The sequence below is a fragment of the Lepidochelys kempii genome, chromosome 10, assembly GCF_965140285.1.
Source record: "Lepidochelys kempii isolate rLepKem1 chromosome 10, rLepKem1.hap1, whole genome shotgun sequence".
Lineage (NCBI taxonomy): Eukaryota > Metazoa > Chordata > Testudines > Cheloniidae > Lepidochelys > Lepidochelys kempii.
The window spans coordinates 36,590,207-36,617,390 of record NC_136389.1 but is presented as its reverse complement, the minus strand read 5'-3'; the positions used below and the strand labels follow the sequence as shown (position 1 = coordinate 36,617,390).

Here is a 27,184-nt window from a genome sequence, read left to right as displayed (position 1 = left end):
CAACAGCGAGTGAGTGTTGCAGTTGCCTGTCTGCGCCAATCCACAGAGAATGTGAGCTGCTGCAGAGCCTTGGCACTTTAGCTCAAGCTGTAGCAGCTCTTGCTTTTCACTCTGGAGTTCTCGGGTTCAACTCCTGATAAGTCAACCAAAGTGGCAGTCATCACAAACATTTTCAGACTCTTGGATGAAACGTGCTGGTAGTGTAATGTTTTATTATCAGATGCAGTTCCAGAACTCTGAACACTAGCCTGGCCTCACATGCCAGTCCTAACACAGGAGCTTCACGCCTCACAAAGGCATCACATAGCTCATAAAACATCACCTAGCTCATCCTCCAATGTCACACAAGAGTATGTTCAAAATCTATCTATCCCTTAGATTTCATGACTGACCTCTCGCATTCTAACTCTTTAAAACAATACTTCACCAGTGACAAGGAGGAGACCAAAAAGTCCGGATTTATCCACACAGTGATCTGAGCTCTATGCTCCCAGCTTTCCTGCTCCTCAATGTCTCATGCCAGGAACAGCACCATTGACTGACAGGAGCCCAGGGCCCAGAGAAAAATGCTGAGATACAGTAGGAAATCTGAGCAACATGTCCTGACACTTGCTGAAAAATACCCTCTCCTTCCAATTCATTTACTTTGAATCAAATGCTAAAACCGAGAAGCACTAATTCTCAACCTAACTTCATTACTCTAATTTCTTAATCTCACCTTGCTCTCCAGATCATCAGTTCGACTCCTCACTGCTTTGCAGTTTTCTTTCTCACTTAGGAAAGCACCGTAGCGATCAATCATTTCCCTCCGCCTCTCCGCCTCCTTCCTTCAGTCTTGAACCAAAGTTGTCAGGGCTTATCCATGGGAACCACCGTCCCCCACTGCAAATTGCACAGAACCTTTGGCGAGCATCCACTACATTCTTGCTAAATAAATATGAGGTGCTTTCGTAAATCAAACACATCCATGCAAATAATGTGAAAGCAAAAACAGACCGACCTGGTTTCCCGCACACTTGATACTAAGAACACGCAGTGGAGGGTGTCATGTTCAGGCTGTCAATCTCCACTCTGAGGCTCTGATATCCAAGAACTCACCCACCAGACTCCCCTACCTTTAAAGGAATGAAAATATGAAGCATACAGGTCTCTAGCTGGCCAGGGCTAGGTGGAAAATGTTTTCCAATCATTGGGTTTTCTCCACTGGATGGACCCGAGAACAAACTGCATCTCTGATGAAGAAGCTCCAGAAACAAGTGTGAGGCCAACAGATGGCCATCTGAACCCAGGAAAGATAAAGCTAGCTTCTGTGGTTAAATCTTCTTGAAGGTAATCAAGTCTGAAGGCGGAGGAGGGACAGGAGCCATAGGAAGGGAGTGGAACAGTATGGAATTAAGAACATCTAACACATCTGAGTTCCAGAGTTTAGATCCTCATTAAGGCCCCAGTCCTGCAAGCCAAACCATACAGGCAGATCCCTGTGCCTGCATGGAGCCCCACTAGCTTTAATGGGACTCACAATGCAGGAGTCTACCCCCCGTAGTCCTCGTTGCAGGATCAGGGCCTAAATCCATACCATTGGGTGTCCATTACTCAGAGTTGTACACATCCCTAACTGAGGCTCAAAATCAACACTGCTAATTAATCCAGGGTCTGGGTCCTCCATCCTACTAATTACCAAGATCAGCAAATTAATATATCCTCAGAGCAATGCCAACAGCCCTATTCTGGGATTTCCCAACTCCTGGACCAGATAGAATGGTCTCATTCCAGGAAGAGAGAAGGAAGGTGCCTGTGTTACTTCTCCAGGCTAGCTGATCACAGAAGCAGCATGAATTGATGCCAGCCTGTTTGCAAGAGGAAGTCGGCCCTGACAATATTCTGAGGATCAGAGAAGCATGGTTTTAGTGTGTATTTCTATATAAAGTACTTTAACTTTGGGGAAGCATTTCCTGCAGACAGACAGACAGAGCGAGCTAGTGACAGGGCTAGGAGTGGGATAGCTGATACATCAAGAACACACCAGACATTAAAAACCAGTTACAGTATTAAGGGAGACCAAGGAACATTGTTTAATATTTAGAGTAATTCCCACATTGCCGCAGGCACTTGCCCAAGTGAGAAGGCACAACCCCTGCCCCGAGGACAAATAAAGCATAAGATAAAAACAAAACAATATAAACTTCTCCAATCTAAACAGAAAAATATTTAGTAATGTATAATAGTAGCACAGATTTACAGCTGGGGAAACTAAAAACACAACGAGGTTAAGTGTCCTGCTCATGAGCACAAAGCAAGTGGTATCAGCCACAGGACTGCAAACCAGATCTTGTGCTTCCTAGTTCCACAATTCAATCATTAGACTGTAACACTTCTTGCAACAGAGAAAGTGTGGATTGGCGCCCAGATTTTTACTAAATCACTTAGTTCTCTATTTGCCCCCGAAAGCTTCAAAGACAAACTTAAATGAAACATAAGTAAATCTGAAGAAAAGTATTGTGGCTGGAATTTAAAAGGGTTGGCTAATTTAAAACAGATATGTTAGTAATGTCATTCATGATATTTACTTAGCACCTTTTATCTAAAGATGCTAATGCACTCATGCCTTATGTAAAAAGAAAAGGAGTACTTGTGGCCAGTAGAGTACTAACCAATTTATTTGAGCATAAGCTTTCGTGAGCTACAGCTCCTAGCTCACGAAACCTTATGCTCAAATAAATTGATTAGTCTCTAAGGTGCCACAACTATTCCTTTTCTTTTTGTGAATACAGACTAACACGGCTGTTACTCTGAAATATGCCTTATGTAGTGATTACACACACACACAGCTGAAGTATTTTTCCCTTAGCACAATGCCAGATCACTGGCTCACTAATGACTCCGAGGAAAGACTATCACTAAATCCCTCATCACCACCTTTTCCTGCAGCTCCCGTGTTTTACTTGGAGAGATCACTATTTATGAGTATTAGCAGCATTGCCAATTCTCATTGTTATCATGAGTCTCATGACATTTAAGAGCCCCAGCAAAATCCCAGCTGCTGCTGCTTTCCTTAATTTTTTTTTTTAAAAGCTAAGTTCCTATTTCTTGTGGATATGGATAAAGCTTCAAAACAAGAACACTAAAGGCTCAAAAACTATAAGGTAAATACCCCCCCCCGCCCAATGTACTTAAAACAATCATGATTTGGGGGGCCTAAATCAAGATTTTTGAATGCTTGGGATTAGCAATACTGTAGGAGTCACAGAGGAGCCAGCTAAGATTGTAGAAAATAATTTGATCTCATGCTTCAGGGCGAAAGCTGGTTTTTTGTCAGAGAGCTCAGGCAGGATTTGTTTTTAACCTTCATAGACAGCACTGCACAACTGGACGAGTGCATATGGGGATTTTTTGTTTGCCTCTGAAGCATCAGATACTGGTCACTGTCAGAGATGGGAGACCACAGCTGGACAGTGATCAGAACTCTTGTGACAGACTTTACGTCCCCTGTGTTTTACAGTGACCTACTAGGAGAACTGCTTTAAATGAAAGTAGTTGATACACCTACAGATTGAAAATGGTGTCCTTTTGTGCAAGTGGGAATCCCTGTCACAGCAGCAAATGGCATGCACTTGTCTCTACTCTACTCTCCTGGGCGGGCTGGGGGTTAATGCATTTTATTTGTTTTATAACAAAAAAAGAACAAAGAACGAACGAACAATCCAGAAATACCAAAGCCTAAGCTCAGCCCAAGCAGCAAATTCAATCTTTTATCAGACTTCATCTTCCCTGACGCTAAACCTAATCAGCTGAACACATTGGTAGCACAGGAGCCCTTGACCCACATCTGTTCATTCCAAGGTTTGTCAATTGCATAGGTCTTTTAACAACATTCATTTAAAACCAAACATGACAGTGGTGAAGAAGTCCCATCCTCGTCAGCAGTTCAGATCGGTCTTGTGTCATTAGCAACCAAAGATTTTCACCAGCAGATATAGGATGGCTTGTGAGCAGTGAGTCCGCTTTATGCCTAGGTCTGCTTCCTATTGGGCAGATTATCACATCACATCACAAAAGCCGGCATTACCCTGCAAACTTTCTGGCAGCCTTAGCAGAAGGGGCCAAAGATGATCACGCCTGGAGGCAGTATCTCTAAGTCAGGGTTTATTGGCAGGGCAGCATGGGGGAAGCTAGTTCTAATCCTGCCTCTGTTGTACCAGACTCTGGCCCCAATTCCCAGTTAACCTTAAGGCCTCCCTGCAGCTCCTTTACGCTAGCAGGCATTCTCTTAACAAGTCTCCCTGCTGAAGAGCTCTTCTTGGCTGGTGCAGAACTAGCATAAGGGCTGTCTGCTGGCCCTGCTTTCAGCCCCCAGCGAAAGGGGTGTGCCAGGGGCCACAATACACTGCACTATGGCTATGGGAAGCACTGTAAATTACAGCAGCCTTGAGGCTGCTCTAACTTACACAGTGGGCCAGGCAGGCCACTAGCTGCCCCAGAACACATGAAGCCCCAGAATACATGAAAACTTTTTCACTAAGAGGATGGTGAAGCACTGGAATGTGTTACCTAGGGAAGTGGTGGAATCTCCTTGCTTTGAAGTTTTTAAGATCAGGCTTGACAAAACCCTGGCTGGGATGATTTAGTTGGGGATTGGTCCTGCTTTGAGCAGGGGGTTGGACTAGATGACCTCCTGAGGTCCCTTCCAACCCTGATATTCTATGATTCTATGATTCTATGAAGCATAAAAGGTGATTTAAAGCACAGAGAGACTGAGAATTGGAATCTTTCTTCTTTAGGGCTCACAATCCAGCCCCTTTTGCTGTCACTTACGTATTTCATAAGGGAAGAAAAAAAAAGTTTTGTAGAATTCTGTTAGCCACATGAACGATACTCCACCAAGAGAAATCATTCCAGATCTCTACAGTAAGAGAGTAAGACCAGGCACACACCCCACACCCATTTCATTCAAGGAAACAGACTATTGTAATTTTTAAAAGCGAACATTCTTGCTTGTTTTGCAACCTGCCAACAGCGAGCACTAGAGAAACTAATCAATGTGCCAAATGAAAGCCATTTTTTTGCAACTCTCCTCTCAGTGAGCTGTAGCTCATGAAAGCTTATGCTCAAATAAATTTGTTGGTCTCTAAGGTGCCACAAGTACTCCTTTTCTTTTTGCGAATACAGACTAACACGACTGCTGCTCTGAAAAATCTCCTCTCAATGTATTTATCATTCCTCTTACACAGATGCTGCATATGGATTCGCTCTTCTTCCTCCTCCTCCATGCAGCTTAATGATGACAGATGCAATGAAATTAATCCCACTATCAGTCTCCTTCCAGGAAAACACTCTGCCCCACACAACAAGCCAACGCCAATGCAAACAGATTCACTCTTCTCAAATGGCACAGGAGAGTAGTTTTAATTATTTTAATGCCCTTAATTTATGGAGAAGAGGATGACTTAGTAGCATCTGTGGACACCTTCCAAAGGCAGGGGAGCCAGGTCAATAGCATCTCATCTGTCAGGGAGATGGTGTCCCAGAATTATCAGAGAGATGTGAAAGGGAGGAAAGAACCATCTACGGGGGCAGGCAAACAAGGAAGGAGGAATGGAGGCCCAGTAAGCAAGAGATCCCAATAGTGGCTGCAGGCATCAGCGCGGTAGACTGCCAGGATGTGGGAAATTTGAGCCAAAGAGAGGTGGTGTCCAGCTAGTTCTGCACAGGGAGGCTGCAGTACAACTGGATTGCAGCAATACTCTAAAGCTTCATCTGGCACCATGTGGCAAGATGTAAAGGTGCTCCAGGACATAAGGGGTTCCTAAAAAGGGGAAGCTACAGTGAGGGAAGAAGGCTTTCCATCCTTCCAGCCAGCAGAAGCTGGAAACGCCTTGGGTGATTATTGCCCAGCAGTTCGAGTTATGTGTTCTGGTTTGAGTTTGTATTTTTGGAAAGAGAGCAAGCCCTGAAGAAAGGGATGGGAACAGTTCTGCAGCTGGGACTTTTTCTTTCCCGGGCTGATGAGTCTGTGCACCAGCTTGCATATCATTTCACTGTGCGTCATTAAAAGGTTCCTTTGCTGTTGTTATTAACATTTATACTCTGGCTGAAAAAGAAGTTTCCTCACCCCAAAAATAATGTTCTTCCATCACATGCAGGATGGTTTGCTCCTGTAAGGTTTGCTACTTTGGTCTGAGCTATTGGCACAGATATCGTATAAACTGGAGACGGAAAAAATCTACAGAATCAGTTCCCATATGGTTCAGCCCTAGTGGTCAGCACAGTGTTGTACCCAACAGCATGTTTGCTCTGTCCTTTTTTACATTGAGACCTCTCTGGGGAGGGAACTATCTTGCTGTTGTTTCTTTAAGTACAATAGGGTTTTAATCCTTTTGCAGGGTCCCACCCTAATTTCCTTCTTTGACAGGATTACTGCCTAGTGCATAGGGGGGAAGCAGTAGACATGACAGAACTTCATAGAATTTCAGGGTTGGAAGGGACCTCAGGAGGTCATCTAGTCCAACCCCCTGCTCAAAGCAGGACCAATCCCCAACTAAATCATCCCAGCCAGGGCTTTGTCAAGCCGGACCTTAAAAACTTCTAAGGAAGGAGATTTCACCACCTCCCTAGGTAACCCATTCCAGTGTTTCACCACCCTCCTAGTGAAAAAGTTTTTCCTCATATCCAAATTAAACCTCCCCCACTGCAACTTGAGACCATTACTTGTCATTCTGTCATCTGGTACCACTGAGAACAGTCTAGATCCATCCTCTTTGGAACCCCCTTTCAGGTAGTTGAAAGCAGCTATCAAATCCCCCCTCATTCTTCTCTTCCACAGACTAAACAATCCCAGTTCCCTCAGCCTCTCCTCATAAGTCATGTGTTCCAGTCCCCACATCATTTTTGTTGCCCTCCGCTGGACTTTTCCAATTTTTCCACATCCTTCTTGTAGTGTGGGGTCCAAAACTGGACAAGGTACTCCAGATGAGGCCTCACCAATGTCGAATAGAGGGGAACGATCACGTCCCTCGATCTGCTGGCAATGCCCCTACCTATACATCTCAAAATGCCATTGGCCTTCTTGGCAACAACGGCACACTGTCGACTCATATCCAGCTTCTCGTCCACTGTAACCCCTAGGTCCTTTTCTGCAGGACTGCTGCCGCCTAGCCATCGGTCCCTAGTCTGTAGCGGTGCATGGGATTCTTCCGTCCTAAGTGCAGGACTCTGCACTTGTCCTTGTTGAACCTCATCAGATTTCTTTTGGCCCAATCCTCCAATTTGTCTAGGGCCCTCTGTATCCTATCCCTACCCTCCAGTGTATCTACCTCTCCTCCCAGTTTAGTGTCATCTGCAAACTTGCTGAGGGTGCAATCCACACCATCCTCCAGATCATTAATGAAGATATTGAACAAAACTGGCCCCAGGACCAACCCTTGGGGCACTCCACTTGATACCGGCTGCCAACTACACATGGAGCCATTGATCACTACCCGTTGAGCCCGACAATCTAGCCAACTTTCTATCCACCTTATGGACCATTCATCCAGCCCATAGTTCTTTAACTTACTGGCAAGAATACTGTGGGAGACAGTGTCAAAAGCTCTGCTAAAGTCAAGGAACAACACATCCACCGCTTTCCCTTCATCCACAGAGCCAGTTATCTCGTCATAGAAGGCAATCAGATTTGTCAGGCATGACTTGCCCTTGGTGAATCCATGCTGACTGTTCCTGATCACTTTCCTCTCCTCTAAGTGCTTCACAATTGATTCCTTGAGGACCTGCTCCATGATTTTTCCAGGGACTGAGGTGAGGCTGACTGGCCTGTAGTTCCCCGAATCCTCCTCCTTCCCTTTTTTAAAGATGGGCACTACATTAACCTTTTTCCAGTCGACCGGGACCTCCCCCAATCGCCATGAGTTTTCAAAGATAATGGCCAATGGCTCTGCAATCACATCCGCCAACTCCTTTAGCACTCTCGGACGCAGCACATCCAGCCCTATGGACTTGTGCTCGTCCAACTTTTCTAAATAGTCCCGAACCACTTCTTTCTTCACAGAGAGCTGGTCACCTCCTCCCCATGCTGTGCTGCCCAGTGCGGCAGTCTGGGAGCTGACCTTGTTCGTGAAGACAGAGGCAAAAAAAGCATTAGCTTTTTCCACATCCTCTGTCACTAGGTTGCCTTCCTCATTCAGTAAGGAGCCCACACTTTCCTTGACTTTCTTCTTGTTGCTAACATACCTGAAGAAACCCTTTTTGTTACTCTTAACATCTCTTGCTAGCTACAACTCCAGGTGTGATTTGGCCTTCCTGATTTCACTCCTGCATGCCTGAGCAATATTTTTATACTCTTCCCTGGTCATTTGTCCAATCTTCCACTTCTTGTAAGATTATTTTTTGTGTTTGAGATCAGCAAGGATTTCACTGTTAAGCCAAGCTGGTCGCCCGCCATATTTGCTATTCTTTCTACACATCGGGATGGTTTGTCCCTGTAACCTCAATAAGGATTCTTTAAAATACAGCCAGCTCTCCTGGACTCCTTTCCCCCTCATGTTATTCTCCCAGGGGATTCTGCCCATCAGTTCCCTGAGGTTGTCAAAGTCTGCTTTTCTGAAGTCCAGGGTCCGTATTCTGCTGCTCTCCTTTCTTCCCTGTGCCTTGATTTTATTCAGGCATTTGACACAGTCCCACATGACATTCTCACAAGCAAACTAGGGAACTGTGGTCTAGGTGGAATTATTATGGTATAAAGTGGGTGTGTACAGCTGGCTGAAAGACCGTACTCAAAGAGAAGTTACCAACAGTTTGCTGTCAAACTGGAAGGATACTTCTAGTGGGTCCCACAGCAGTCCTCGCTCTGGTACTATTCTATATTTTCATTAACAACCTTGATAATGTAGTGGAGAATATGCTTATAAAATGAGTTGCAAGCACTTTGGAGTACAGAATAGGAATTCAAAATGATCTTGACAAATTGGAGAATTGATCTTAAATCCACAAGACTTACTACACTTGGGAAGGACAAACAAAATACACAGCTTACAAAATGGGGAGCAACAGGCTGGGTAGTAGTACTGCTGGAAGGATCTGGACATTATCATTGATCACAAATTGAATTTGTGAGCCAACAATGTCATACAGTTGAAAAAAGGCGAATACTGTTTTGGGATGTATTAACAGGAGTGTCATATGTAAGACCCAAGAAGTATTTGTCATAAACTATTTGGCACTGGTGAGGTCTCAGATGGAGTACTGTGTCCAGGTTTGGATGCCAGTCTTTAAGAAAGATGGGGACAAAATTGGAGAAAGTCCAGAAAAGAACAACAAAAATGATAAAAGGTTTAGAAAACCTGAACTCTGAGGAAAGGTTAAAAAATGTGGGCAAGTTTAGTCTTGAGAAAAGACGACTGAGGGGGGACCTGATAACAGTCTTCAAATCTGTTAAGGGCCGTTATAAAGAGCATGGTGATCAACTGTTCGCCACATCCACTGAAGGTAGGACAAGAAGTAATGGGCCTAATCTGCAGCCAGGGAGATTTAGGTTCGATATTCAGAAAAATCTTTCTAACTATAAAGCTAGCTACACACTGGAACAGGCTTCCAAGAGAGTTTGTGGAATCCCCATCACTAGAGGTTTTTAAGAACAGATCAGACAGACACCTGTCAGGAATGGTCTAGGTTACTTGATCCTGCCTCAGCACAGGGGGCTAGATTAGATGACCTCTTGAGATCCCTTTGAGCCCTACATTTCTATGATTCTGTGATTCCCTAGGCACTAGAAATAAATAAAAAGGTCCCAAGTGGATTCTGCTACTTCCTTTTGAGTAGCACCACTAGGCTCCACAGTGGTGCCCCAATCACATTTGGGTACTCCTGAAATACATATCTCCTGATGCACAAATACATATCTCCTGATGCACAGGACATATCTCCTGATGCACAACCTAAATTTTACTCATGTGTTGTTGAAGGTGGCAGGGGAAAGCACCCAAGCATTTGTTAAACAAACAAGGACAACATGGATTTTTGCAGATGGAGACAATAACAAGTAGGTCAAAATTTGGTCTTTTCAACCTAGGTTGTCACTTGAATTCCATATGCGCCCTAGTGACAGCCAAATAAAGACAGTGTTGCTGAATTGAACAAATATCAACCCTATTTGGAGAGTTGATTGATTCTGTATAGCAATCAGAAAATATCCAGCTGCCATAAATCCAGAAGTGCCCAGGCCAAAGCAAGGGTATAGGGAGAATTTCTAGAGCTCAGGAGAGCTTCCTAACTGATCAGCAGTTGGACATAGATTCTTGACCAGGCGATCTGTGTGACTCAATAGCGTTTCTGCTCAGAGTTTGCTCCTGAAAGGTACTGAGCACCATTTCTTCGTACAACCCTGCACAGCCCACCCATGAGATAGGCAGGAACATGGTAACCACCTTACATGCTGCTGCTCCTTTTTACCTCCTGCCATGGTGACCAGACCCTTGCTGGAAGCTGATTGCTGCTCTCAAAGCAGAAAAGGGGTGTGGAGGAGGGGGTTTCATTATTTAAAAATTTACACACACACACCCCTCAAAACATAACATCTCCTTGCATTTTGCCCACTGATCCGTTCGACTCTTCGGCCCCAGGAAGAAAGAAGAAGCTCCATTCTTGCCTTCCCACCTGCTCTTGTGAGGCTGTAGCCATTTGCAGCTGTAATACTCTGCTCTCCACTTTCTCCGCTACCCCATAACAGGTCTGGACCCCTATAAGGTTAAAAAGGGAAGCAGTGTGGCCTACTTGATAGGTGCATTGGTTTGGGACTCAGGAGACCTGAGTTCTATTTGTGGCTCTGCTGCTGCCATTGGGCAAATCATCTCCCCTGTGCCTCAGTTTTTCTGCATCTGGGAAAGATAATGACACTTATATCTTCCTTGGCAAGCGCTTTGAGATCTCTGGGTGAAAAGTGCTAAGTGAGAGCTAGCTGGTGTTATTTTATTATTCTTATTAAAAGAAAAATAATCTTAGCTTTGTCCTCTCTGCCTGCTCCTGTGATAACAGTGGTGCACCCACACTCCTGACAATTGTAGCTGACATTTAACCCCTATGATTCCTAAATTTCTCTCCATCCACCTACTCCCAAATATTACGCCAATAGGACCTATAAACATGGGTCGTTCACCTCTCCCTAGCACACACAGAAAGCTACTGCTATACATGGCTCCTCCTAACGAACAGATACCGAACAATGTCCTGTGCAATCTGTGCTTCTTGTGGACCACACAGGCAGGAACAGGTGTCCAATTTCTCCTTGAGATTGAGACAAACAGTTCATCCCTTGTTCTCCGATATGCTCTTATCAAGGCCAAAAGGTACCAGAGGTTTCTGCTTCTGTTAATGCGTTTAGCCTGATTGCCAGCTCCACTGCAAATTGACAGTAGACCTTTCAATACACTGTGCTATAGTTTCTCTCCAAAACAAATTCAGACCCAGAAAGTGAAATACACCTTAAACAAAACATTGAAAAGGTGATCCTGTACTATAGTGAATAGACTATAGGACTGTACTGTGTCTCCTGGATAACACAGCAAACCATATAAAGGAGTTGCCCTCAGAAGCTTCACAGAAGACAGGGCTATTTCCCCAAGGAGAAAAAAAACCCACCACCACCTACCCACTCTTCCATCCAGAAATCCCCTTCCCTCTCTCTGTAAAACTCTGACATTTAGGGGAATATCCTCCAACCAGAACCCCTAACAGAGAGGTTAGTATTGACATTCCAACTCTGAAACTGCTTCCTTCCCTCTCTCTGCATACAAGACAATGGTGTATGAGGACAGTGTTTCCCATGCATACCCACCCACCCAGCTGTGACTCAGTGACTGAGCAGTGGGTGAGTTAAGAATCAAACATTCTTTCTAGCAACTGTGATTCATCAGCCAAAACTTCCTGCCGAAACAGAAGCAAATTTTCTCCAGTCACATTATGTGTCAAATTTCTCTTAATATCAATATAGCTTTCCCTCTCTCCTACTACCCGCAGCCTTTACCACATTATCATCTCTAACTGAAGCAGAGGGAAACCTTCCCATAGTTGGGATCCTCCTTCCAGATGATGTTGTGGTATCCTCTCACACTGAGGATACCTCTCCAGGGGAGGGAACTCCAACTATTAGAAAGAGACAGGTGTTAGTAATGGGAGATTCGATCATTAGAAACATAGATAGCTGGGTTTGTGATGACCTCTCGAGACACCTAGATAGACTTATGTGAAGTGCTGGGGAGGAGCTGGTGGTTGTGGTACATGCAGGTACCAGTGACATAGGGAAGGATAGGCTGCTAGGTAAGAGATTGAAGTCCAGAACCTCCATGGCAGCATTCTCGGAGATTCCCCCAGTTCCACGTCCAGGGCCAGATAGACAGGCAGAACTACAGGGTCTCAATGTGTGGATAAGGTGATGGTGTAGGGAGGAGGGGTATAGATTTATTAGGAACTGGGGAAACTTTTGGGAAAGGGGGAGCCTATACAGGAAGGACGGGCTCCACCTGCACCAAAATGGAACCAGATTGCTGGCACTTAACATTAAAAAGGTCGTAGAGCAGTTTTTAAACTAAGGGCTGGGAGAAAGCCGACAGGTGTGGAGGAGTACATGGTTCGGACATCCCTTAGGGGACAATTAATAGAGAATCTCTATGTCCTAGTGAGGAACAGAGGATGGAAAATGATAATACAGGCAGGGTCTGATCAGAAACAGTCAAATAAAAAAACAGTCCCATTCAATTACATCGTGTAATGGCAGACAAGTTATTAAAGTGCTTATATACAAATGCTAGAAGTCTAAATACAATGGATAAACTAGAGTGCCTCGTATTAAATGAGGATATTAATATAATAGACATCACAGAAATTTGGTGGAATGAGCATAATCAATAGGATACAGTAATACCAGGTTACAGAGTAGCAGCCGTGTTAGTCTGTATCCGTAAAAAGAAAAGGAGTACTTCTGCTGTAGCTCACAAAAGCTTATTCTCTAATAAATTTGTTAGTCTCTAAGATGCCACAAGTCCTCCTTTTCTTTTCTTTTTTAGTAATACCAGGGTACAAAATATATTGGAAGGACAGAACAGGTCGTGCTGGTGGGGGAGTAGCACTATATATGAAATAAAGCTTAGAATCAAATGAAGTAAAAATCTTAAATGAACCAAACTGTATCACAGAATCTCTATGGATAGTAATTCCATGCTCTAATAAGAAGAATACAGCAGGAGGGATATATTACCAACCTCCTGACCAGGATGGTGATAGTGAATGAAGTACTCACGGAGATTAGAGAGGCTATAAAAATAAAAAAACTCAATAATAGGGGATTTCAGCTATCCCCATATTGACTGGGTACGTGTCACCTCACGATGGGATGCAGAAATAAAGTTTCTTGACACCTTAAATGACTGCTTCTTGGAGCAGCTAGTCCTGGAATCCACAAGAGAAGAGGCAATTCTTGATTTAGTCCTAAGTGCAGCACAGGATCTGGTCCAAGAGGTGAATAGAGCTGGACCCCTTGGTAATAGTGACCATAATATAATTAAATTTAACATTCCTGTGGCAGGAAAAACACCACAGCAGCCCAACACTGTAGCATTTAATTTCAGAAAGGGGGACTCCATAAAAATGAGGAAGCTGGTTAAACAGAAATTAAAAGGCATAGTGCCAAAAGTGAAATCCTCACAAGCTGCATGGAAACTTTTTAAAGACACCATAATAGAGGTTCAACTTAAACGTAGACCCCAAATTAAAAAACATAGTAAGAGAACCAAAAAAAGTGCCATTGTGGTTAAACAAAGTAAAAGAAGCAGTGAGAGACAAAAAGGCATCCTTTAAAAAGTGGAAGTTAAATCCTAGTGAGGAAAATAAAAAAAAAGCAAAGCATAAACTCTGGCAAATGAAGTATAAAAATATACTGAGGAAGGAAGGCCAAAAAAGAATTTGAAGAACAGTTAGCCAAAGACTCAAAAAGTAATAGCAAAAAAAAAAATATTTAAGTACACCAGAAGCAGGAAGCCTGCTAAACAATCAATGGGGCCACCGGATGATCGAAATGCTAAAGGAGCACTCAAGGACAATAAGGCTATTGCGGAGAAATCAAATGACTTCTTTGTATCGGTCTTCACAGCTGAGGACGTGAGGGAAATTCCCAAACCTGAGCCATTCTTTTTAGGTGACAAATCTGAAGAACTGTTGCAGATTGAGGTGTCATTAGAGGAGGTTTGGGAATAAATTGATAAACTAAACAGCAATAAGTCACCAGGACCAGATGGTATTCACCCAAGGGTTCTGAAATTTCACATTTGAGTTCCTTCAGAACTGCTAACTGTGGTTTGTAACTTATCGTTTCAATCAGTTTCGGTACCAAATGACTGGAGGATAGCTACTGTGACGCCAATTTTTAAAAAGGGCTTCTGAGGTGATCCCAGCAATTACAGGCCAGTAAGCCTGACTTCAGTACCAGGCACATTGGTGGACACTATAGTAAAGAAAAGAATTGTCAGAAACACAGATGAACATAATTTGTTGGGGAGAGTCAACATGGTTTATGTAAAGGGAAATCATGCCTCACCAATCTAGTCGAAATCTCTAAGGGGGTCAACAAGCATGTGGACAAGGGGGATCCAGTGGATATAGTGTACTTAGATTTTCAGAAAGCCTTTGACAAAGTCCCTCACAAAGGCTCTTATGCTAAGTAAGCTGCCACAGGATAAGAGGGAAGGTGCTATCATGGACTGGTAGCTGGTTAAAAGATAGGAAACAAAGGGTAGGTATAAATGGTCAGTTTTCAGAATGGAGAGAGGTAAATATTGGTGTCCCCCAGGGGTCTGTTCTAGAACCAGTCCTATTCAACATATTCATAAATGATCTGAAAAAAGGGGTAAACAGTGAGGTGGCAAAATTTGCAGATGATACAAAATTACTAAAGATAGTTAAGACCCAGGCAGACTATGAAGACCTACAAAAAGATCTCTCAAAACTGGGAGATTGGGCAACAAAATGGCAGATGAAATTCAATGTTGATAAATGCAAAGTAATACCCATTGGAAAGCATAATCCCAACTATACATATAAAATGATGGGGTCTAAATTAGCTGTTACAATTCAAGAAAGAGGTCTTGGAGTTATTGTGGATAGTTCTCTGAAAACATCCACTCAATGTGCAGCGGCTGTCAAAAAAGCAACCAGAATGCTGGGAATTATTAAGAAAGGGATAGATAAGACAGAAAATATCATGTTGCCTCTATATAAATCCATGGTACACCCACATCTTTAATACTGTGTGCAGATGTGGTCACCCCATCTCAAAAAAGATATATTGGAATTGGAAAATGTTCAGAAAAGGGCAACAAAAATGATTAGGCGTATGGAACAGCTTCCATGTGAGGAGAGATTAATAAGACTGGGACTTTTCAGCTTGGAAAAGAGACAGCTAAGGGGAGATATGATTGAGGTCTATAAAATCATGACTGGTGTAGAGAAAGTACCTAAGGAAATGTTGTTTACTACTTCTCATAACATAGGAACTAGGGGTCACCAAATGAAATTAATAGGCAGCAGGTTTAAAACAAATAAAAGGAAGTATTTCTTCATACAATGCACAATCAGCCTGTGGAAATCCTTGCCAGAGGATGTTGTGAAGGCCAAGACCGTAACAGGGTTCAAAAAAGAACTAGATAAATTCATGGAGGATAGGTCCATCAAAGGCTATTAGCCAGGATGGGCAGGAATGGTGTCCCTAGCCTCTGTTTGCCAGAAGCTGGGAAAGAACGACAGGGGATGGATCACTTGATGATTACCTGTTCTGTTCATTCCCTCTGGGGCACCTGGTACTGGCCACTGTTGGAAGACAGGATACTGGGCAAGATGGACCTTTGGTCTGACCTAGTAGGGCCATTCTTATGTTCTTATTATCAATTTTCTGCATGCTGAAGGGGAAAAAAAATTAACTACAACTCTCCCCGTTCTTTCTTTGACATGGTTACTGGCCTAGTGCATGAGGGAAGTCAGTGGATGTGATAGATCTTGCTTTTAGTTAGGCTTTTGACACAGTTCCACGGACATTTTCATTAGCAAACTAGGGATATATGCTCTAGATGAAACTACTATTAACCAGGAGGAAAACTGGTTGAAAGAGTAGTTATCGATGGTTCACTGTCAAACTGGGGAGACACAGCTAGTAGGTCCTGCAGGGGTCAGTCTGGCCCTGGTACTATTCAATATTTTCATTAAGGACTCAAATAATGGAGTGGAGAATATGCTTATAAAATTTGTGGATGACACCAAGCTGGGATGGGTTGCAGGCGCTTTGGAGGCCAGAATAAGAATTCAAAATAACACTGACAAATTAGAGAATTGGTCTGAAATCCACAAGATGAAATTAAATAAAAGAAGTTTAAAGTAATTCATTTAGGAAGGAAAAAATCAAATGTAACAACTACAAAATGGGGAATAACTAGCTGGTGATAATAGGTCACAAATTAAATATGAGTCAACAGTATGATGCAGTTGCAAACAAGGCTAATATCATTCTGGGTGTATTAACTGGAGTTTTATATGTAAGACGCGGGAGACAATTGTCCCACTCTATTCAGCCCTGGTGAGGCCTCAGCTGGAATACTATTCTGGGCACCACACTTTAGGAAAGATGTGCACAAATTGCAGAGTCCAGAGGAGAGCAACAAAAATGATTAGGGGACTGGAACACATGAGTTATGAGGAGAGGCTGAGGGAGCTGGGATTGTTTAGCCTGCAGAAGAGAAGAATGAGGGGGGATTTGATAGCTGCTTTCAACTACCTGAAAGGGGGTTCCAAAGAGGATGGCTCTAGACTGTTCTCAATGGTAGCAGATGACAGAACGAGGAGTAATGGTCTCAAGTTGCAGTGGGGGAGGTTTAGATTGGATATTAGGAAAAACTTTTTCACTAAGAGGGTGGTGAAACACTGGAATGCGTTACCTAGGGAGGTGGTAGAATCTCCTTCCTTAGAGGTTTTTAAGGTCAGGCTTGACAAAGCCCTGGCTGGGATGATTTAACTGGGAATTGGTCCTGCTTTGAGCAGGGGGTTGGACTAGATGACCTTCTGGGGTCCCTTCCAACCCTGATATTCTATGATTCTATGAAAACTGATAAAAGGTTTAGAAAACCTGACCTGTGAGGAAAAGTTAAAAAACTGGGCACGTTTAGTCTTGAGAAAAGAAAACTCAGAGGAGATCTGATAACATCTTCAAATCTGTTAAGGGCCATTATAAATAGGACAATGATCAATTGTTCTCCATGTCCACTGAAGGTAGAGCAAGAAGTAATGGGCTTAATCTGCAGCCAGGGAAATTTTGATTAGTTATTAGCAAAAACTTTCTAACTAGCAGGGTAGTTAAGCTCTAGAATAGGTGTCCAAGAGGTTATGGAATCCCCATCATTGGAGGTTTTTAAGAACAGGACAAACACCTGTCCAGAATGGTTTTGGTCCTGTCTCAGCAAAGTGGGCTGGACTAGATAACTTGAGGTCCCTTCATCCAGGGCTTTGGAGCTGTGCTCCAGCTCCGCGCAAAAACCTGCAGTTTCACTGCTCTGGAGCTGCTCCGCACTCCAGTTCCGGGCTCCGCTCCAAAGCCCTGCTTCCATCCCTACATTAATATGATATAAGATAAGTGAAGGGAACTTAATGTTAACTATAACTATTACAAATGGGCCGTACCCACAACACTTGGACTTAGACCAAAAACTCCCCAGAATTGGAGCAGGGAATTCAAATATGGAGTTTTGGGAATAGCATGAAATTCAGGTCTAGGCACCCAATGTTTTAAGGCATGTGCCCTGGATCTTGCTTGTGCCCACTTCTATACCTGGAATATTGTTGTTCCTACAGTACCAAAAGTATGGTGGGCTCTGAGATCATGTACTACTGGGGACACTTGTAATAGGATGCCTGGACTGCCTAATTTATGCCACATCTCTCTGCTAGCATGTTAATAGGTCAACATGATCACAGAAAATTACAGTGGGGAAAAGGTCTGTTAGATCATAATAGCCATAATAGCCCTACAGTACGTGCTATACTCTGACACTTATACACATGTACGTTAATTATACCACCAGAGTATGTTCTTTGTTTGGCTGGTCTTTCTTGGATACAAAGCCAAGCATTTGGCATAGTACTTTGCTGGCTGGGCCCACTTCTCTTCCCTCATCAGTGTTCCAAGTGTGTATCTCAATTACTTTCCTATGTGTTTGGCTAATCTAGATGAAAGATAGCATTCATTAGCATAATCGCCATTCTGCACCTAGAGAACAGCCAGGCATATGCTCTGCAAGTTTCCCTGTGCCAAGTACCCCCAATTCTAGCCAACAGCACTCCAATCTTATGCATCTCTAGAATAGGTTTCCTCATTGACCCAAACCATGTGAATGCCGAGACTACCAAAGAAAGCATAAAAATCACCTGACTCATCTCAAATGATTATCTAAATCCAAATTTAAACACAGATTCCCAAAGATGAAAAGCCAGTTGATTTACCCATTCTTCTAACCTAGTGTTCCTTGGGAGGATTCACTAGAGTCAGGAATTCCACATATCCATGTCTGATAACAAGGAGTCTTAATAGTAGGAGTCTTAAAATCAGCGGCTGTAAGATTTGTCAGCTACGGGCAGGTGAAGCATAGGCCTAAAGTGAGTTTGAAAGAACACGTTCCTTTGGAAGACGGCATTCTCTAGTTCATCCCATCTCTAAATTTCTTTTTGCTGGATTGAAACTATTGAGTGATGCAAAACAACAAGAGAAAACAGCCAGCAGGGAAAAGCCTCAGAGCTAAAAGCTTCTTCTGGTTTAATATGCAAAGCTCAAGCAGCTCAATCAAGAAACCAAAGCTAAATGTCATTTCCTCCCTTGGCACCGTCACTCTGCTGCTAAAATAGAACAGGTTATGTCTAGTGGCTTGTCAGATTCCCAAGGCCCTGGAGATCCAATGTCTGTAGAGACTGAATAAGGAGAGCATGGGTGGCTTTTCACCTAGTATCTCACTGCTAGCACACAACTAGTTAACAAATAACTGCTATGAGACAATCACTTTGCCCCAGCCAAAAGACGGGCTTTGCTCTGTATGTTTCCGTACTGTGCCAAAGCCAACGTACAGAAGAAGAGTGGCACCTGCACAGCAGTATGAAGAGAGGAGGAAAGGGTTACAGAGGAGAACATGTTACCCCTATGTCTGCAGCCACACATCTGTTTTTGAAGCAATAAGCTTCACCCAACAGCATGCAAGTCGTGCAGTGAAAACTACGGTAACCTAGCCGCATGTCAGGCCATAGCCCTATTCCTCATCCAGCCGCAAACAGAAATGCCAAACCAGGTGCTTAGCCATCTCCAGGTTTCACCTCAGTAAATCTAAAAATAGGCATAACAGAGCTACCTAAGTAACAACAGTCTGCTTTCCAAAGATGTTGGACATCTTCTGTCCTCATTAACTTCAGTGGGATTCCTGGGTGCTCAGCACTCTGAAAAACAGACCATTTGTAATTAGGTGCCTACATGTGAAGTTAAGATCCTAACTGAAAACCTCCAGGCTTCAAAACCTTGGCCAACATAGGAATCAGCCTGGTGTATTTATGTACAGTAGTAGGAAAGTGCTACTGACACTGAGATTCTGATGTGTTACACTCAGCCCATGAACAATAAGAATCATTTCTGCTGCATCTCACCAGGTGAGGTGACTGGGTGCGTGCTTGCCATATGGTACCTGCTGAATGAACCATGCATAAAAGCCTTTGAGACTATTATCATGAGGTGTGTAATGTATTTATGCCAGTCACTTCTTTATTTAAAGACTCTATCTAAGATGTGAAGCGGAGGGCCCGACCCTCTCTTAGTTATTGTCCTTTGTACAAGGGCTAAGGGTAAACCCCAAAGTCCCGGACAAATTCCCATTCAAGTAATTGCCATCTTTCTCTCATAATACGTGTCATTTGTTGCATACTGCCAATACACTCAGCAGAGGGGATGAGATCGCTGCCTTGTGCAGCTTAAACTCCATTGTGAGGCACAGTGAGGGTTTCAAGGATGTTATACATTTTAAGTTACTATGTTAATGTCACAACATGAATAATTTGGGTTCAGGGTTCTGATTTCGCTCACAATGTGCCACAAAAACAATAAATCCTCTAAAATGTTCATTAAGCTCACATCTAATGTAAAGGAGGAGGGGAAAACAGTCAAGCATTTAAAACTCAAGCCATTATTTGTTTTACAAGCTTCCATATTCCCTCTCTTTTTGTATAGGAACATTTAAAGGGAAAACAACCTTCTGTCTTGAAAAAAGAAGAGTACTTGTGGCACCTTAGAGACTAACAAATTTATTTGAGCATAAGCTTTCGTGAGCTACAGCTCACTTCATCGGATGCATTCAGTGGAAAATACAGTGGGGAGATTTATATACATAGAGAACATGAAACAATGGGTGTTACCATACACACTCTGTCTTGAACGTCTCTTACATCAAATGTCCTTTCTGGGGAAAACAGCCACTCAGGGGGGAGCTCTGCAGCTCAGTTGTTAAAGTCTGATCCTGTTTCTTTAAGAAAAATACACATCAAGAGGAAGAGAAAAAGATGGGAAAATAAAGCTTCTGTCTCCAATGCTTGGACTGTCAGTTTCCAGGATGGAGGATCACAGGCACAATACATGACACACAGCCCAGTTAGCCACTCCTGTACCCCAGCCTTACTTGCTTGCTTCTGTAAATCTTTTGCTAGCTTGCACCTATTTTCCTCTTGTGAGTATGATGAAGGTATAGCTTTTAGGTTGCCCCGCTGATCCCAGCAAAATTACATTTTGTCCTGACTGGTTAAAGTGGATTCAGATTCAACACCAGGCCCAAAGGGAGGTAGCGAAGACAGAGAAGGACTGAGGGGAGGGTGGAAATGAACACACAAGGGGGAACAACTGGAATCTGAGGCTCACATCTCAGCAGTTGCTCAGGACGTAGCCACAGAGGTGGTTAGATCATCTAGTTCCCTCTCCTCATCTGGTCAGAACTTCTTTCAGCATCAGGAAAACAGAGGCCCAATGGTGTGGTGTGCAGTAGTGATGATCAGAACAGGCATACCAAAGCTGGTTGAGGTGGTGATGGATGATGCTGCCTCACCCTCCTCAGAAAGTAAGGCCCAAATTTTCCAGAGTCACTAGTATTTTTGGGCAACTCCATTTTTGGGTACTGTGGCAGATTGCTGGCACTACTATGATAGGTCTCGCGCTTTCTCTTCTTGGGGTGGAGGAGGTTCAGGGCACCATTTCTTGCCCCTGAACTGGGGTATTAACTGCCCCCACTAGTGTCCTAGAGGAGGGGAGGGGAGTGGAGAGGGAGGGACCCAGGCCCACCCTCTACGCCGGGTCCCAGCTCACAGGCCCTAGGGATAGTGGTAAACCACTAGAACTAGCGGTTCCTTCCCCTGGGCTACTTCCCTCTCCTGCCCTTCAGCTTGTGGGGCTTCCTGCCCTCCCTCTGCACAAACCAGGTGCCCCTTTACCTACGGTCTTGATCTTCTTAGTCCACCGCAGCACTTCTCTAAACCCTCCTCTGCTTCCTGCCAAACTGCTCTCTGCTCCAACACCAATCCACTCTGCTTCAACTCCTCTGGTCTGATTGAAGCGGGGGGGAGGGGGGGAGGAGGGTTATCATGTGACTGGCTTCAAGTGCTTTAATTGGCTTCAGGTGCTTTAATTAATTTATAGCAAACTTTCTTCCCTCTACAGGGAATAAGGTTCCCTTCTAACACTCTCCTGCTTTTCCTGTGACTGTGGGGCCGTTTTCCAATCCTCAGTCCATTCACGTATCCGGGCGGAGTTCCTCTTGGCGGCGTCCACCGACTCCCTTGGTGCTTTTGAGGAGTGGTGGGCGCTGTCCGAGGTTCTCTGCTCGGTGTCCCCGTCCGGTTCCCTTTGTTTGACCCTTTGATTGGGGGAGAGAGTAAGGGACCCCAGCCCCAGCCATTCCTGCTGCAGACACCACCACCTTAGAGGGGTCCTTTCACACGTGGGTGCACGTGCCCCCCCCAGATTGTCCACCCCACAGCCTGCCCCTCTTGTTGGGTGCTTTCGGAGGAGGGAATTGTTGGTGACACTGGGCGTGGCGCCAGGTAACTCGAGGGGGTGGCAGACCTTGAGAGTTGATGAAGCCCCCACGCTCTGGGCCACCAGGTAACTCAGAAGGGTGGAAGACCACGAGAGTCGAGGAAGCCCCCCGCCCTTGGCCCAGGCAAGCTTGAACACTTCCCTCCCCTGAAGCTAATGAGAAAACAATTGTGATTGGTTGCTGTGTTAAACATTGCATATGCTGTTGTTTTTGTTTTGTAAGTGTGTTACGCAAATAAAAACACCTTTTTTGCTTCAAAAAAAAAAAAAACCAACCACTCTCCTGCTGCATCACAGTACTCAACCTAACAATGCTTGTAAGGCCCCTATTTTTCAGAAGGCAAGTGCTCAGCAAAATGTCAACAGCCCATCCGTGGGCACTCCCTTTCATCATCAGAAGAGTCCTCTCTCTTGCTATAACCACTCTGTAATCTCACCAGAAGCCTTGGAAATTCCCAATCAGTCACTCTGTTAGTGGAAACAAACTGAGTCCACACCATTCCTTTGACTCCATTCTGTGCTGTCTTGAAGCAACAAGTTAACATTACAACTAAAATGACATCGTCACATTTTACATACTTTGGACAAATTAAGATTTTAACCAAGGAGAAGTTTCAACACAACAGCTCTACACAAACAGTGCAGGTCAGCTACACCACGCACCCAGTGAACAGAAAATTCAGAGTTTGAAGGTTTTGTCCTACATTGATTTTCTTGATAGCTTCAATTGCTGTAGGCTTCTTAATTTACTACCCTATACTGTGTATGTTAAACAGTTGCAAGTAGAGGAAGGCTGGTTTTGTGATTAAGAGCACAGAATTACAGAAGTGTAGGACTGGAAGGGACTCAAGAGGTCATTTAGTCCCGGGGTTCTCAAGCTCTTTCTTTCTGTCCCCCTGCTTCCAACATGCTATAAAAACTCCAGGGCCCAGCAGAGGAGGAGGGGACTCATATCGGGGAGTTTAAAGTCAGGGTGTAGGGAGAGGAATAGCTAGGGACTGTGTGCTCCCCTGCAGTTGCAGTTCCCCGAGGACTCTGCCAGCCATGAAGCCGGGTCCCCTCCACCTGAGCAACTCTTACCGGCTGCTTGAGCAAAGAGGGCTTGGAGCTGAGGAGCAGCTTCAACCTCAGGCCAAGTAGCAGCAGGACACAAGGGAATGCTGTGGCTGCCTGCTACGTGGCACCAGCCAGAGCAGCAGCTGCTCCGCACTGCCCGGCTCCGGCTTCCAGCCTCCCACTTGGCCAGGGGGCCAGGACAGAAGTGGGGTGTGGAGCTGCCCCTGGTACTGCCCGGCTCTTGCACTGCAGTTGGGGGGACAACGCCCTCTATGCCCCCCCCAAACTCCACCCAGGGGCTGAGGGTTTCTGCCCCGTGGGGAGCACCGGGGCTTGGGATTCAGCCCTGCCATTCCCGGCTTCAGCCCCACATGGGCTACTATAGTTTCAGCTGCAAGGCCCCGCAGGCCTCCTGAAGGAGCTCATGGATCCCGAGAGGGCCGCAGACCCCCAGTTGAGAACCACTGATCTAGTCGAGTCCCCTTCACTGAAGGCAGGACTACATAATAACTAGACCTTCATGTTTTCTAGACCTTTAATCATTTTTGTTGCTTTCTTCTGGACTTTCTCCAATTTGTCCACATCTTTCCTGTCAGGTTGCTAACTGTCTAATCACACAAACCCAAACACCCTTGCTCTGTCCCCTGCTCTGCCACTTCTCCAAGGCCCCGCCCTGCTCACTCCATCCCCCCTCCCTCCGTTGCTCCCTCTCCCCATCCTCACTCACTTTCACCGGGCTGGGGCAGAGGGTTGGGGTTTGGCAGGGGGTGCGAGCTCTGGGCTGGGGCTGAGGAATTCGGAGTGTGGGAGGGGACTCCAGGCCTAGCCTGGGACAGCGGGTTGGGGTACAGGAGAGAGTGTGGAGTGCAAGCTCTGGGAGGGAGTTTGGGTGCCGGAGGGGGCTCAGGGCTGGGGCTTGGGGTGTGGGGTGCGGGCTCCAGGCTGGGGTAGGGGATGAGGGTGTCGGAGGGGGTGAGGGGTGCTGGCTCCGGCCGGGCGGTGCTTACCTTGTGCGGCGGCACAGCGGGCCTAACGCAGGCTCCCTGCCTGCCCTGGCCCTGCGTCGCTCCCGGAAGCTGCAGCGGCCAGCATGTCCCTGCAGCCCTTGGGCGGGGCAGGGGGCTCTGTGCGCTGCCCCTGACTGCAGGCACCTCCCCCGCAGCTCCCATTGGCCACAGTTCCCGGCCAATGGGAGCTGCAGAATCGGTGCTCAGGGCAGGGGCAGCACATGGAGACCCCCTGCCCCTTTCCCCCCAGGGGCCACAGGGATGTACCGGCCACTTCCGGAAGCAGTACGGAGCCAGGGCAGGTGGGAGCCTGCCTTAACCCTGCTGCACTGCCAGATTTTAGCGGCCTAAAATCTCCTGGTTTGGCTTCAGTAGCCTCCGGGAGATAGAGCCCAATTCCGGGAGACTCCCAGCAAAACCCGAAGGGTTGGCAACCCTACTTTCCTGAAATGTGGCACCCAGAACTGGACACAGTACTCCAGTTTAGGCCTAATCGGCACGGAGTAGAGTGGAAGAATTACTTCTCATGTCTTGTTTACAATACTCCTGCTAATACATCCCAGAATTATGTTCACATTTTTCTTTTTTTGTAACAGCGTTATACTGTTGACTCATATTTAGCTTGCAATCCACTATGAAACCCAGATTCCTTTCCATAGTACTCCTTCCTGGGCATCATTTCCCATTTTGTATGTGTGCAACTGATTGTTCCTTCCTAAGTGGAATACTTTGCATTTGTCCTTATTGAATTTCATCCTGTTTTCTTTAGACCATTTCTCCAGTTTGTCCAGATCATTCTGAATTTTAGTCCTATCCTCTAAAGCACTTCCAACCCCTCCCAATTTGGTATTGTCCGCAAACTTTATAAGTGTACTCTCTATGCCATTATCTAAGTCATTGATGAAGATATTGAACAGAACAGGACTCAGAACTGATCCCTGCGGGACCCCACTAGATATGCCATTCCAGCTTGACTGTGAACCAGTGATCACTACTCTCTGGGAACGGTTTTCCAACCAGTTATGCGCCCACCTTATAGTAGCTCCATACGTTGTATTTCCCTATTGAGATCTAGGCTCTGCTTCCTGCATGATCTTGGCAGGTCACCCAACCTCTTTGTGCTTTAGTGCCCCCTCTGTGACATGTGGCTAATGATACTTTCCCACCTCACAAAGGTGCAGTGAGGAGAGATTAATTAATGATTGTGAAGGGCTCAAATACTCCGGTGATAGGGGGTTTAAAATATTTCCTTTACTATGGCAGTATGCCTATGCTATGCTCAAAACAGCTGTGGTGGAACCCTTCCCCTTTATCCAGAAGCCAGAGAATATTGTCCCTGCAATGTGGTCTGCAGCTACAACAGCCTACGAGCTGCAGTGCTAATCCATGGCTCCTGGTTAAGCATAAAGACAGTTTGCAGCAGTTTATTCATTCCCATATTCTTGCATTATGTAGAGGAGGATGAAAGTTCATATGTCGGGCCAGGTCCTCACCTGAAGTAAACCAGCAACCCTTCAGTGAAGTCAATAGAGCTACGCTGATTTGCACCAACTGACAATTTGGCCTATTCACTCCTTTACTCTTTTCACAATTATTGCAGCCACCATGAGAAACTAATTTTACACTGAGGTCTGACATTTCTGGACTACGCACACTGACACTCACTTCATAGTGTCCGTGCCACTCCCTGTTCTCAACGGTGTCACTACTCAAGGGCACTGGGCTGACACACAACTAAACATTCACCCTGGAGATCTGACTAGCCATCTGATTTATAGGAAAACCTACACTATAAAGCCCTCGTATCACTGCACACAGTTGGCAGTCCCTGTCTAGGATTGGAATAACGGGGCAACTGTAGGTCAGAACAGAGGTCTGTTGGTGGGACTGAGACAGCAACAGGAGCTGCAGATCACGATTGAGGTACATTGGTGGTAATGTGTGTGGGAAACTTGTATAACACTGTAGCGGAGTGGTCACCCCGCTCCAGCCCCGAAGGGGTTAAAAGCAGCCCTGCAGAGGGCTGCAGCAGGGAAAGGGATTAAGAACAGCTGGGAAAAGCTGATTGTGTAGCTGACCACAGCTGTGGCCAGCTCAATTAGGGCCCAGCTGGACCTTATAAGAGGGCTGTGGGCCAGAAGCAAAGGAGTCTTACTCTAGCGTGGGAAGGGCTAGTTGCCTGAGAGGAAAGGATCTTAAGTGGAGTCGTGCTGGGGAAGGGCAAAGGGAGCAGGGGAGCTTCAGCCTGGTAAACCCCCAGGCTGCAGACCTTGTTTAAGGCCAAGAGGTACTGGGGCTGCAGAGGGACAGCCTGAGGATAGGCAAAGGCAGCAGGTCCTAACCCCTTGCCAATGATGAGTGGCTATTACAGACTGCAGTCTGCAGTAAGCAGGGGCTAGATGATGACTGGCAGCAGCCACTGAGACAAGATGGGTTTAGAGGATGGGGGTTCCCCTGGGAGGGGAGACCCAGAGTGTGGGATACTACTGGGGCAGAACCCCAGGGTAAACAGGCTCCGGGGTTCGGGAGGGACATGAGGGCCAGCAGCAGGCGCGACACTGGCCTGCAGAGGGCGCTCCGTAAGCTGGAAAAGAGCTAATTCCCAGATGACCAGCAGGAGGTGCCAGGCCAGTGCGTCCTTGCTTCACTACAAACACCTACTCACATCATGCGCTGCATTAGCAGGGGTGAAACTGGAAAAAAATAAAGGGAGTAGTCCTCTTCCAAGCATAGATGTGAGCCCTGCTGACCTATGCTCAGTCCCTCACTTTCACCAATGCGACAGATCTGCCTACACCTTCAAAATTATGTTTTACATCTGTGGGCATAATATTAAAATGCAGGCACTTAAGACCAGACACCCCAACCATAAATATTTATTAACGTCTCTACAGCCTCTTGAAAATAAAAAGTGCCATGTATGTCTTAAATGGCTGCTCAAATTAGCAAATCCCTCTTAGTGGACTCCCAGTTTTAATATTTATCTGGTTCC

At 45.3% G+C, this 27,184-nt stretch overlaps 1 protein-coding gene across 6 annotated transcripts in view; it reads right to left on the bottom strand.

Moving 5' to 3' along the window:
* LOC140918455 (ankyrin repeat and fibronectin type-III domain-containing protein 1) overlaps window positions 1-27,184 on the bottom strand; it is a 574,998-nt gene that overhangs the window by 407,559 nt on the left and 140,255 nt on the right. The window lies entirely within an intron of this gene.